Source organism: Sturnira hondurensis, unplaced genomic scaffold, assembly GCF_014824575.4.
Source record: "Sturnira hondurensis isolate 20B ecotype Veracruz unplaced genomic scaffold, ASM1482457v3 Scaffold0023817, whole genome shotgun sequence".
NCBI classification, from domain to species: Eukaryota; Metazoa; Chordata; class Mammalia; order Chiroptera; family Phyllostomidae; genus Sturnira; species Sturnira hondurensis.
In genome coordinates, this window is record NW_028096448.1 from 11,955,422 (window position 1) to 11,968,148 (window position 12,727).

General features: G+C 42.3%; 1 protein-coding gene and 1 non-coding gene across 2 annotated transcripts in view; both read left to right on the forward strand.

Annotated features, from left to right (window-relative positions):
* Positions 1 to 12,727, forward strand: part of CDYL2 (chromodomain Y like 2) — a 161,212-nt gene that overhangs the window by 87,364 nt on the left and 61,121 nt on the right. The gene's annotated exons all lie outside the window — the stretch shown is intronic.
* Positions 1,756 to 1,862, forward strand: LOC118981282 (U6 spliceosomal RNA). The gene has a single exon (XR_005065318.1). It is a non-coding gene; the product is annotated as a U6 spliceosomal RNA (small nuclear RNA).

The window sequence follows — 12,727 nt, forward strand, 5'->3', positions numbered from 1 at the left end:
TAAGGCACACATCTTGTTCCTTGTTTCCGGTTGAATTATGTCTTGTGTTTCCTAGAATGGGATTACTTGTTCAAAAGATATGGAGGTAGTAGCTTGATGAATACATGGTGGGACAAATGTAGGTTCACAGTTGTTTGTATGGAAAATAACACAATCTTTAATAAACAATAATGCAAGAATAAACTCTGGTTCACATACTCAAAACTGTAAACCTACTTTTGCCCTGCCCTATATTGCCATGTGACTGTTAGAAGGATTATACCAATTTGTAACACTGTGTATTTCTTTTGAAAACTTAATCAATTATGGAAGAACAGTATTTCTGCTCTCATTTGATATGGGTGTGTTCCTAAAAACCACTGTGCTATCCAGAACCATGCAATTAAGAACCCATGGAATGGAGGGAGGCAGATTGGTATAGCCACTAGGGAAAGCAGTATGGAGTTATCTCAGAAAAATTAAAACTGGAATTTTCTTATGATCCAGTGATTCCACTTCTGGGAATATATCTGAAGGAACATGAAACACTAATTTAGAAGAATGTATGAGGTCTGTCTGGAAGGTATACAGCTATGTAATATGAAAAATAGAGACTTTTGTTGAAGAAGATACAAGAAACAGTGTATGTAGGACAATCACGCCTCAGTCTCCTTCAAAGTAGGCTCCTTGGGGCCTCACATACTTCTCCCAATCACCATCAGCTGCCCTGTTGTATTTTCCTGAATCTCATCGATGTTCTGAAATCTCTTCCCTTTCAAAGGTGATTTTAGTTTTGGGAAAAGCCAGAAGTCTCAGGTACCAAAGCTGGGCCATAGTGGGACTGAGTCACCTGGGCGATTTGATGCTTCACCAAAAACCTCTGCACGAGACGTGCTGCATAACTAGGCACATTGTCCCAAACAAAGCTGTCAGTGGCCCATAGTGGCAGCCTTTTGAATCAGTAGTTTCCATGGAAGAATGTTCAAAATTTGATGTGGATTTGTTACTCTATTCGCTGCATCTACTGCCCCCACCCACTGAGTGGGTGTCGTCATTGTTCACACCTACACATTCCAGTTCACTCTCCTTGGCTGCCAGGTTACATCGGTGTTGCACAAACTGTTCTCCTTATATTAACAATGGCTGCACTTTTCTCAGGCAGACCTCATATGCATCCCTATGTTCATTGCAGTGTTCTTTACATTAGCCAAGATTTGGAAGTGACCCAAGTGCCCATCAGTAGATGAGGGGATAAAAAAGCTGTGGTACATTTACACAGCAGTGTACTACTCAGCCATTTCCATTTAAAAGAAGGAAGTCTTACTTTTTGCGACAGCACAGATGGACCTACTAAGTGAAATAAGCCAGTCAGAGAAAGACAAGAACCTTATGACTTCACTTATATGTGGAATCTAATGAACAAAATAAACTAATGAACTTAAACTAACAAACAAAATAGAATCAGACTCATAGATAGAGAATGGATTGACAACTGTAAGAGGGAATGGGGGTTGGAGGGCTGGGTGAAAAAATTGAAGGGATTAAGAAAGAAAACTCATAGCCTGGCTGGTGTAGCTCAGTGGATTGAGCGCAGGCCTGTGAACCACATGATCGCGGTTCGATTCCCAGTCAGGGCACATGCCTGGGTTGCAGGCCAGTTCCCAGGAGGGGACTCATGAGAGGCAACCATACATTGATATTTCTCTCCTTCTCTCCTTCCCTTCCCCTCTAAAAGATAAATAAATAAAATCTTAAAAAAAAAAAACGATTAAAAAAGTGCTTGCTTCGGCAGCACATATACTAAAATTGGAACGATACAGAGAAGATTAGCATGGCCCCTGCGCAAGGATGACACGCAAATTCGTGAAGCGTTCCATATTTTTACTTACACCATACACCAAAATAAATTCAAGGTGGATAAAAGACTTAAATATAAGCCGGGAAACCATTAAAGCCCTAGAGGAGAGCATTGACAGGAAAATCTCAGATATTCCATGCAGCAATATTTTTACTGATATGTCCCCTAGAACAAGGGACATAAAGGAAAGAATAAATAAATGGGATCTCATCAAACTCAAAAGCTTCTGCATGGCCAAGGAAAACAGTATCAAGATAAAAAGAGAAGCAACAGTTTGGGAAAACATATTTGCCAATGACACCTCAAAGGTTTAATCTCCAAAATATACAAAGAACTCACATGACTCCACTCAAAGAAGACAAGCAACCCAATTAAAAAATGGGCAAAGGACTTGAAGAGACACTTTGCCAAGGAGGACGTACAGAGGATCCAGAGACACATGAAAAGATGCTCAATATCGCTAGCTGTCAGAGAGATGCAAATTAAAACCACAGTGAGATACCACTTTACACCAGTCAGAATGGCTACCATAAACAAAGAAACAAACAATAAGTGTTGGAGAGGTTGTGGGGAAAAGGGGACTCTAGTTCACTGTTTGTGGGATTGCAGACTGGTACAACCACTATGGAAAGCAGTATGGAATTTTCTAAGAAAACTAAAAATGGACGTGCCTTTTGACCCAGCAATTCCAGTGCTAGGAGTATATCCTAAGAACCCTGAAACACCAATCCAAAAGAACCTATGCACCCCGATGTTCATAGCAGCACAATTTATGATAGCCAAGAGTTGGAAGCAACCTAGATGCCCATTGGTCAATGACTGGATCAAAAGCTATGGTACATTTACACAATGGAATTCTATGCTGCAGAAAGGAAGAAGGAGGTCCTACCCTTTGCAACATCATGGATGGAACTGGAAAGCATTATGCTGAGCGAAATAAGCCAGGCGGTGAAAGACAAATGATACCATATGATATCACCTTTAACAGGAATCTAAACAACAAAACAAACAAGCAAGCAAAATGTAACCAAAGACACTGAAATGCAGAGCGTGCTGACGGGGTCCAGAGGGGAGAGGGGAGAGAATCACAGGGGAAAAGGGGAGGGACTCACATGAACAAGTATAAAGGACACATGGACAGTAACTAAGGTGGGGGGTGGAGATGGGAGGGAGGTGGGGAGCACTGGGGGGGGCAGGGCTGGGAATAGAGGAAAGAAAAGTGTACTTGAACAAGAGTTAAATAAATTTAAAAAAACGATTAAAAAAATTTTAAAAAAGAAGGAAAACTCATAGACACAGACAATAATATGGTGATTATCAGAGGGGAAGAGGGTGGGGCGATGTAAAAGCGGAAAGGGGGGATAAATGGTGATGGAAGGAGGCTTGGCTTGGGGTGGTGACTACACAAGGCAGTATTCCAATGATGTGTTATAGAACTGTACACCTGAAACCTATGCGGTTTTGTTGACCACTCTCGTCCCAATAAATCCAATTTAAAATAAGTACAAAAAGTAAAAAAACCCACAGGGATTATGGGAAAAGTGGGGTTAGGGCATAAAATTCAAACACCTTATCAGGGACACAACAATAAAAAAGAAGGTACCGCCGTTCTGCACGTTAAATGGTTAAGAAACACATGCGTGACTGCAATAAAAGTGACCGGACATTGGCCTGTGAAAGTGGGTGTAGGAAGGGTTGCAGTTTCTGAGTGATTGTATAGTGAGAAAGAGGGGTATCTGAGTGAAGGGAGGTTGTGGACAAGGGTGGCTTCTAACACACGGTGGACCGAGGCAGCTGGTAGATGTGTGTGGTGTGTGCGTGTGCATGGTTCATGTACCATACATGATCGTTCGGCTGGGTATGGCTTTCTGTTCACCTAGTGTTTCTGGTGAATGTGCACCAGCAAGTGCAGAATCTGCATTATGCTCATATTGTTCCTTTGTATCAATTGTGTTGGAACAAATTTGTGTTTTCAAAACAAGTTGCAGTAGAACTCACTGTGCTTGCTATTTGTATTTCCTCTCATTTGGCATCTTATGCTCCTTCAATTTGCAAACAGGAGCTGTGTTTCTAGAAGAGCATTTTTATCTTTGTATTTAAAAATAGGAATGTAGATAGGTAATTGCCTCACTTTGCTTTATAATAAATAAGGATTGCATCAGTTCCTGTCTGCTGTCTTTATACTTGGGGACTGAGAACAATTTGAACTACAAGCTGGACTTCTAGTACTTTTCATTTATAAATATAAAAATCCACTTATTCATTCATTTAAACATGGGACTCTGACTACTGGCTCATATTTATTGATTGCCTCTTGGTTAAAATGATGCCCTTTACAATCTCATAGGACAAGTTGAGTTTTCTCCTCGATGCAAATCCTCTCTGAACCTCACACTCGAAGCTGAATGGCGTTGGTGTCCTCATAATGGGTATCGTGGGTGTACTAAGGTCATAGATATAACTTCCCCAATTACCGATGGGTCAGTGAGAGTTTCCTTCTCTTCTCCCATTCCATTCTGGTTTTTCTGTTCAGCTAACATCCTCCACAACCTTCTCATGAGACGTGAGGGAAGGAGGGGCACCATCTTTATTCCAGCAATGAGAGGTTTGGTCCTCTAAGCCCTTCTGCTTTGCTTTCTGGGTAACTGTAAGGTCATCTGGCCTGCCTCTGTGTCCCAACTTCCTACTGGAGAGGAAACACTTGTGGTCTAAGAGATACTAATGGTCTCTTGCCGGAATTTCCCCAGCAAATGGCAATGAAACAGTTGTGCCTTGAGGAACAGCACCCTTGACACTACCAACCCTTGACTTGGGCCAGCATTCGTATCAACTGCAGATCCCTGACGTTGTGGGACTGCCTCCCTGGGGTGCTGCGTTTGGCCAGCCTGTTACAAATGGGTTTTTTTTACGTTAATTATGTTAAACACTAGGAAAGGGTTATGACTTCAGCCTTGGGTCTGCACGTCAGAATGAGGCCACTAAAGTGTCAGGAGTTTGGACAAGCCAACCTGAAGGATCTCTGTGCTCTGGCCTCTTTGAAGCTGTTACCCCAAACAGGGTATTTAAAATTATAGAGCTGGGAGGACACTTCTGGAAGTCTCCTTGAACTAGGATCATGTTGCTTTAAGTTTTTCAACATGTATTTTTATTGTCTAAAAATGTTCTTTTTAGTATCCAGTGCAATACCAGGTAGTTACCCGATGTCTATGCCCAAGCTGAGTGGCTGGCTCTGGGAGGGTGGAGTTGAAAGTGGGAAGTTCAGCGGCCCTCGCTGCTCCGAGATGACTTCCCAGCACTCCTCCAGCCATTCGTAGGGCTCCCCAGAACACAGGTGGAAAACGTGTGACTGCTGTAGTTCAAACCTTCACTTTATCGGCCAGAAGGTGAGTCCAGAGTTGTGATTCATCTAAGTCTCTCAACCAGGTGGTCAGAGAGCCAGCGTTCTTCCAACACCCACCTCTGCTCCCACGAATCAGAGCCTGGATTCAGGCTCAGGCTGATCTAGGTCTGAGCTTGAGCCCTTCACCACCAGCTCTGACAGGGTGGGTCCAGTGTAGCTGTCTTATTTGTGAGCTCATGCTCTTGTGAGAGGGTGGGGAGAACTTATTTTCACAAACCTTTTGAAGGTTCTTGGGGGGTTTGATAGGCTTGTGGCTGAGGGGCAATTAGTAGGAGTAAATTGATTTATGCTTCTTAAAATGTGCTGAGTTTTTTAGTAACTTTTGATGTGGGATTTGACTTCTCGATAGCTGAGAGGTGTGTGTTATCCAGAAGGAAAGGTACAGAGAAGACAAGAAGGAGCACTTTTCCATAAAACTGGTGGCAAGGAAGCTCCTACCTGGAGTGTAAGCATGTCAGGCCTGGCCGGGACACATGTCGCTCCCCCTTCCCTGGCTCCTTTATCTGCCTCACCCTGGAGTGGCTTCTCCTACTCTAGGGTAACAGCGAGGCCAGAGTTCCTTTTTTTTTAAAATATATTTTCTTGATTATACCATTACAGTTGTTCTATTCCCCCCCTTCATTCCCCTCCACCCGCACACTCCCTCCCCCACCATTCTCCCCCCCTTAGTTTATAACCACGTGTCTCAAGTTCTTTAGATTCTATATTTCCCCCACTATTCTTACCCTCCCCCCCTATCTATTATCTACCTACTGTCTATGCTATTTTCTGTACCTTCTCCTCCCTTCTCCTCCTCCCTCTCCCCTGTTGCTAACCCTCCATGTGTTCTTCATTTCTATGGTTCCTGATCTAGCTGTCCTCTTGGTTTGCTTTTGTTTTAGGTGTGGTTGTTAATAACTGTGAGTCTGCTGTCCTTTCACTGTTAATATTTTTCATCTTCTTTTTCTTATATAAGTCCCTTTAGCATTTCATATAATAAGGGCTTGGTGATGATGAACTCCTTGAACTTGACCTTATCTGAGAAGCACTTTATCTGTCCTTCCATTCTAAATGAAAGTTTTGCTGGATAAAGCAATCTTGGCTGTAGGTCTTTGGATTTCATGACTTGGAATACTTCTTTCCAGCCCCTTCTTGCCTGTAAGGTCTCTTTTGAGAAATCCGCTGACAGTCTGATGGGTACTCCTTTGTAGGTGACTGTCCCCTTATCCCTTGCTGCTTCTAGGATTCTCTCCTTCATTTTGGTCTTGGCTAATGTAATTATGATGTGCCTTGGTGTGTTCCTTCTTGGGTCCAACTTCTTTGGCACTCTCTGAGCTTCCTGGATTTCCTGGAAGTCTATTTCCTTTGCCAGACTGGGGAAGTTCTCCTTTATTATTTGTTCAAATAAGTTTTCCACTCGTGGCTGTTTCTTTCCCCCTTCTGGTACCCCTATAATCCGGATGTTGGAACTTTTAAAGATGTCCTGGAGGTTCCTAAGCCTCTCCTCATTGTTTTGAATTCTCATTTCTTCATTCCTTTCTGGTTGGATGTTTTGTTCTTCCTTCTCGTGATGGAAAGGAAACTGGGACTCAAATCAATGGAATGGACCAGAAGAAAGAACAGAGTTCCTAACATGCCCTCAAAGACCTGGGGGGGGGGTCTGGCTTCGCCAGCCTCGCAGCCTCATTTCCCCTCCCAGCCTCCTCCCTGTCCTTACCTGAGCCACACCATCTCCCTGTCCCTCAAGCCGACCACACTGCGCCTTGTCTGAGCCCTTGCACGTGCTGTTCTCTCTGATGAACTCCTCTTCTCGCTGTGCCCCTCCCCCACTCCCTCTTTTAGGTCATAGCCCCTCTTCCTTCCATTCTTAGCCAGAGTGTCACTTCTTCAGAGGTTTTCCTGGCTTCCAGGAACAGGTCCACTGCCATTGAGCATCGTTCCTTCTGTTTAGGGCAGTCACCTCACTTTGCCAATATATATTGATTGGTGATGCTCATTCATGTCTGCCTCCCCTTCCCCAGACTTTGTGCTCCATGAAAGTAAGAACCACATTTGCTGTTACTCACCATTGCAACTCTGGTGTCTGCTACTGTGCATGGTGTGTGACAGACACTCAACTATTTGTTGAATGCATAAACAAGTTCCATCTCTTGTATGAGTTATGAGAGAGCAGCTGTGTCTGTCTAGAGTGTTATATTCAAAAAAATAATAATTACCAAGTTCTTCTGTGTACTCGATCCTGTGCTGAGCATCTTGGGTCCAGCCAGTCTGACCTTGGCATGTGCTGTGATGGACTAGCAATGTCTGGCTCTAATGAGGAAAGGTTAGGGAAGGAAAGACGGGAATTAGCTGGTGAGTTTTCAGAGAGTGGCCCCTGATGTATCTCATTGATTGCCAGGACAGACATTTTGCTCAACTCAGGCATTGGAGTCTTTCCTGGTCATGTTCACGGCACAGTCCCCCAGCCATGTGCACACTCTGCCACCTTCTGCAGCTCAAAGCATCATGCTGTGAGCTTTGGAATTGAGTGGGAGGCACGACAGTGGACACACAGAACGCTGTGCCGCTGGGAAAGCGGAGGGAGTGGGGCTCCTCTGCGTAGCTGGATGCAACATTTGACTCCAGCACACTGGTTCCACAGGTGAGTGTTGTTATGCAAGTGTAGGCAAGGCCCAGGGGGGTTCTGGAAACGAAGGTCTGGGAGGGCATGGGGGATCCCCATCAGGGAGGCAGGACTCAGAGAGGCCTGACCCAGGAGCCAGGCATTGTGGGGGGACCCTGTCACCAGGCTTCAGTTCTGGGAGAAGGGCTGGGCATCCTTCATTCTCCTTGAGCCAGAGGACGATGTGGTGTAACCAGAGCAGTCCCTAGAGGACCCCAGAGGAAAGCCCTGGGGCCTGAGCCAGAGCAGAGTAACCAGAACTGCCATAGGGCAGCTAGGATGAGTGGTCATGGACCTGTGGACACTAGGTCTGGTCCAGTGGACAGCAGGGAAATCTAGGGAGCAACAGTGAGTTTGGTGGCTGCAGCTCAGGCCTGAATCTGGGGAGGCAGCAAGCCCAAGGCTCTCCATGTTCTTTCATTTGTCCACCATCTACAGTGCAGCTACTGGGTGACAAGTCTTGGGGTTCACAGCTGAAAGACATAGCTTCTACTATCATGGAGTTCATAGTGCAGTTGGGAGCCTTGTGAGGGTTTCTGAGGCCTTGAAGAGATGGTTCCAGGTCAAAGAGTACAGGGTGCAGCCCAGTCCCCGAGGTAAAGCCCCTCCCGGTCCTTGTGCAGCCCCACGAGGTGCATCCGCAGTGTGCAGTTCACCATCCCTGCGGGAGCGTGAGGCACTGCTGATTTTCAGAACTGTCTTTGTTAACTTAATGGAAAGAGACAGAACTTCTTTCTTGTCTTTGTTTATATTCTTTGCTCATTCATGAGATAAAGTGTTTTTTACATATTTAATAGGGCTGTCTGTATTTCATGTGTGAATAGTTTCCTCATGTACTTTGCTCATTTATATACTTAATACTCCTGAGATCTCCATATATTAATTATTTAAGCTTTTGTCTGACTTAGGTCTGTATTTTTGTCCATTTTGCTATGTACCATTTGATTTTGTTTCTGTTTTTTATGAACAGTCTTTTGTTCTGAGTGAAAAATATTCTTTTTAGTTAAACTATGTCAACTAAAAATCAGATAGTTATCTACCCCCTTTTTTCTTGTTTTCTTTTAGATTTTCATGGTTTTGTGTGGTGGTGCCAGTGGTGGGGTATGTGTGTGCGTGTGCACGCGCGTGCGTGAGCTTTCTGGCTCTTGGCATCTCCTGAAATTTATTTCTAAAACAAACCCCCAAACTCTGATTCCTCTATTGTGAAGTGAGGGTCTGTTTCCCACCCTGTTCCTATTTAATTGTCTCAGTGCCATTTATCCTGAAATTCTTCCATTTGGCACTGATTTTTCATGCTACTTTTTTACTTTTAAAAAATATATTTTTTATTTAATGATTTTTAGAGCAAGGGCAAGGGAAGGAGAGAGGTAGGAACATCAGTTGTCTGCCTCTTGCATGCCCTTAACTGGGGACCTGACCTGCAACCCAGGCATGTGCCCCCACTGGGAATCAAATTGGTGGCCCTTTGGTTTTGGGGCCTGTACTCAATCCACTGAGCTACATTAGCCAGGGCTCATGCTATTTTTTTAAAAGTGAATTCTGTTTCCTGACATCCTAAGGGATGTTTCTAGGCTTTCTCTATTGTTCATTTGATACTTTTTCCCCACCCCCAATACTATACTCACAATGATTGTGGCTTGATACTGTGTTCTATTATATAATTGTGGACGTGCCTCCTCATTGTTCCTCTTTTTCAAAGTCTCTTGACTAGTTTTGTTTAGTTCTCCCAGAGGTACTTGAGAATCATTTTATGGAGTTCTGAAAAGGCATCCATTGGGATTTTTATTGTAACTGCACTACTTTATCGATCAGTTTATTGCGATCTGAGGTCTTTAATACATTAAGACTTCCCATCCCGAAACATCACACACATACGCCCATCCCTTTCATCTGAGCTCTTTATAATATCTCGGTAGAGTTTTGTGGTTTTTTCCTCTTAGAGTTTCTCAATGGTTCTTTTTAAAGTCAACTTTTGCTATTTAATCATTTTGGTTGCTTTTTGGAATGTGTTCAGTTTTTCTATTATATCTTTTAACTGGTCATTTAAATTGTATAAGAAATGTCTTAATTTAAAAATACTTTTATTGATTTGAAATGGTACAGATACTATATAAATTGCTTGCATTGAAAAAAGCTAAACAATAAAGGAGATAATTGATTAAAAATGAAAGACCCTCCGAGTGCCTCTTTCCTCTCTCACTGCCTGCTGAGAACCAACCATTGTTAATAATTAAGCAGTAGTTATAGACAATTGACAATGAATTGTTCTGAGCCTTTGTCATTTGCATATGCATATTTTACATAAATGGGCTCATACCCTTATGTCAAAAATATAGCTCTATTTTAATTTGCTTAATCATTCTTTGGCAAATGATTACCTACCGTACTCTTTATTTCTTTTGTTTTCCTTTTTGTTAAAAATAGTTGTACAGCTAGAATGGCTACCTAGAAGCCAAACGACTGAGTTGAAGATGTGTGCAGCTTTGTCCCAACGGCTCACTGCAGCACTGGTGTATTTGTCACTCTGTGCTGCGTGGGCTGGGGGGATTCGGCTCCATCCAGTCTCTCGGGGGGGGGGGGGGCCCTGGCGGCTGGTGGAGGCTTCACTGTTCTGTTAATGCACCTAAAGCACCTCATGGTCCCTGGTTACTGGTGTGGGGGCAGGAGAGTGGGAAAGGAAATGTTTTCGTTCAGAGGGGACACACGTGTCTTCAGTTTATGGCCCTTTGGCCTGAACTGGTGTGATGGGACCCTAAATACTGTGTATGTGTGGGTGGCAGGGGACATTAAATTTTTTTAAGGATACCTGGTATCTGTGCATTTTACATTTTTATGGGTGTCTGTTAAATTACCCTCCCTGAAGGGCAGACCTTTTTACACTCTGACCCAGTGCACAGGTGGCTGTTCTTACACCCTGGACGACATACCTCATCAACCTGTTTTTGCCTGCTTTTCTTACTGTGTTATATTTACTTTCCCTGATTAATGATGAGATTGACTTCACTTTTTATTAGGTTGTGTCCATTTTTACTTATATGAATTTTTTTTTATTCTGGTTCTTTGCCCATGTTCATTGTTTTTGGTTTCAAAGTTTTTAATGTGGTCTGGACATGAACTCTCTGTTATAAATATCACTGTTTCATCAGTCCATCATTTGTCTTTTTAAAATTATTGGTGAGTTTCCATCAACACGTCATTATCACCCAAAGCCCATGGTTTACGTTGGGCTCGTCCTTGGTGCTGTGCACTCTGTGGGTTTGGGGACATAGATAATGACACATAGCCATCGCTGTAATACACAGATTAGTGTCCCTGTCCTAAGAACCCTCTGTGTCCCACTCACTCACCTCCCGCTTCTTCCGACCCATGGCAACCACAGATAATGGACCTGAAGTGTGTGTGTGGGTCTCTGTGAGTGTCTCCTCCTACATTCCTGCTAGAGGTTGTGCTCGCACTGTGTTGTTTGGTAAGTTGGCTAGGGTTCTGCAGAACCAGTTTTTGACTTCATTGATACTGTCTGTACCATCACCGTTTTAAATTTCATTTATTTATCTTTCTACCGTATTTTCTTCTGCTCTGCTAGGTTTGAGTTTAATTTTTTTCTTTTTAAAAAAAATTTCTAGGATGGAAACTTAGATTGTCTATTTTAGGCCTTTCTTCTTTTCTTATATAAGTATAAAATGCTATAAATTTTCCCGTGAACACTGTTTTGCCTGCCTCCTGCAAATTTTGATAAGTTGTGTTTATTTCATTTTCATTTAGTTTAAGGTCTTTTGAAATTCCTCTGGAGATTTCTTCTTTGACCTATGGCTTAGTTTAAAAGTATGTGGTTTAATTTCCAAATATTATGGGTGAGTTTTTTGGATATATTTTTGTTAACTAAAATAGTTTAATTTTTTTAGGGTCAGAGAATGTAGTTCATATGACTTCTGTTCTTTTGCACTTTTAAAGGTTTGTTTTATGGCCCAGAGTGTGGTGAGTGTGCCAGGCGCCCTCGAAAGGAGTGTGTGTGCCGCTGTCTTTGTGTGATCTTTTATGTGTCAAGTCAAATTGATTCACAGTGCTTTTAAGGTATTTTGCATTCTTATTGATTTTATATTTTCTTGTTCTATCAATTACTAAGAGGAATATTGAATTCTTCAACTATAATTGTGTATATGTCTCATTCCCCTTTTCTCAGTTTGTTCATTTTTTGCTTCATACATTTGTAGTTCTGTTAAGTTATAAACATTCTGTCTTGTATATTCTTAGAGAACTGACTCTTTTATTGTTCTGTGACGTTCCTGTTGGTCTTTGTTCTAAACTCTGCTTTGTGTGATATTAATATAATCACTCAAGGTTTCTTTTTATTGTTTCACAGTATATTTTCCCATTGTTTAATTGTGAGCCATGTCTTCAGGTTGAGAGTAGATTACTTAGAAACAACATACCGTAGTCTTGCTTTTTTATGCAATTTGACAATATTAACCTTTTAGTTTGATGTGTGTGCCATTTACATTAATGCAATTATTCATATAATTGTATTAAAATCTTTCATCTTGCTAGCTGTTTCTATTTGTTCCATCTGTTCTTTGTTTCATTTTCTGCCTTTTGAGTTAAAAACTGTTTAAAGTTTAGCATTTCTCATGATACTTTTTATCTTTCCAGTTATTCATCCCTTGTTTATTTTTAAAAGTAATTTCTCTGAAGCTTACCTTACATACCTTTACTCAGTTTACCTTGTAATTTACACTGTTTCACATGTAATTTAACATTCTTACAACAATACATTCTCGTTTCCCCCTGCTTTTCCTATTGTTGGCACACGTGTTACTTTTGTACACGCCACGAACGTAATGCAGTCCTGCTC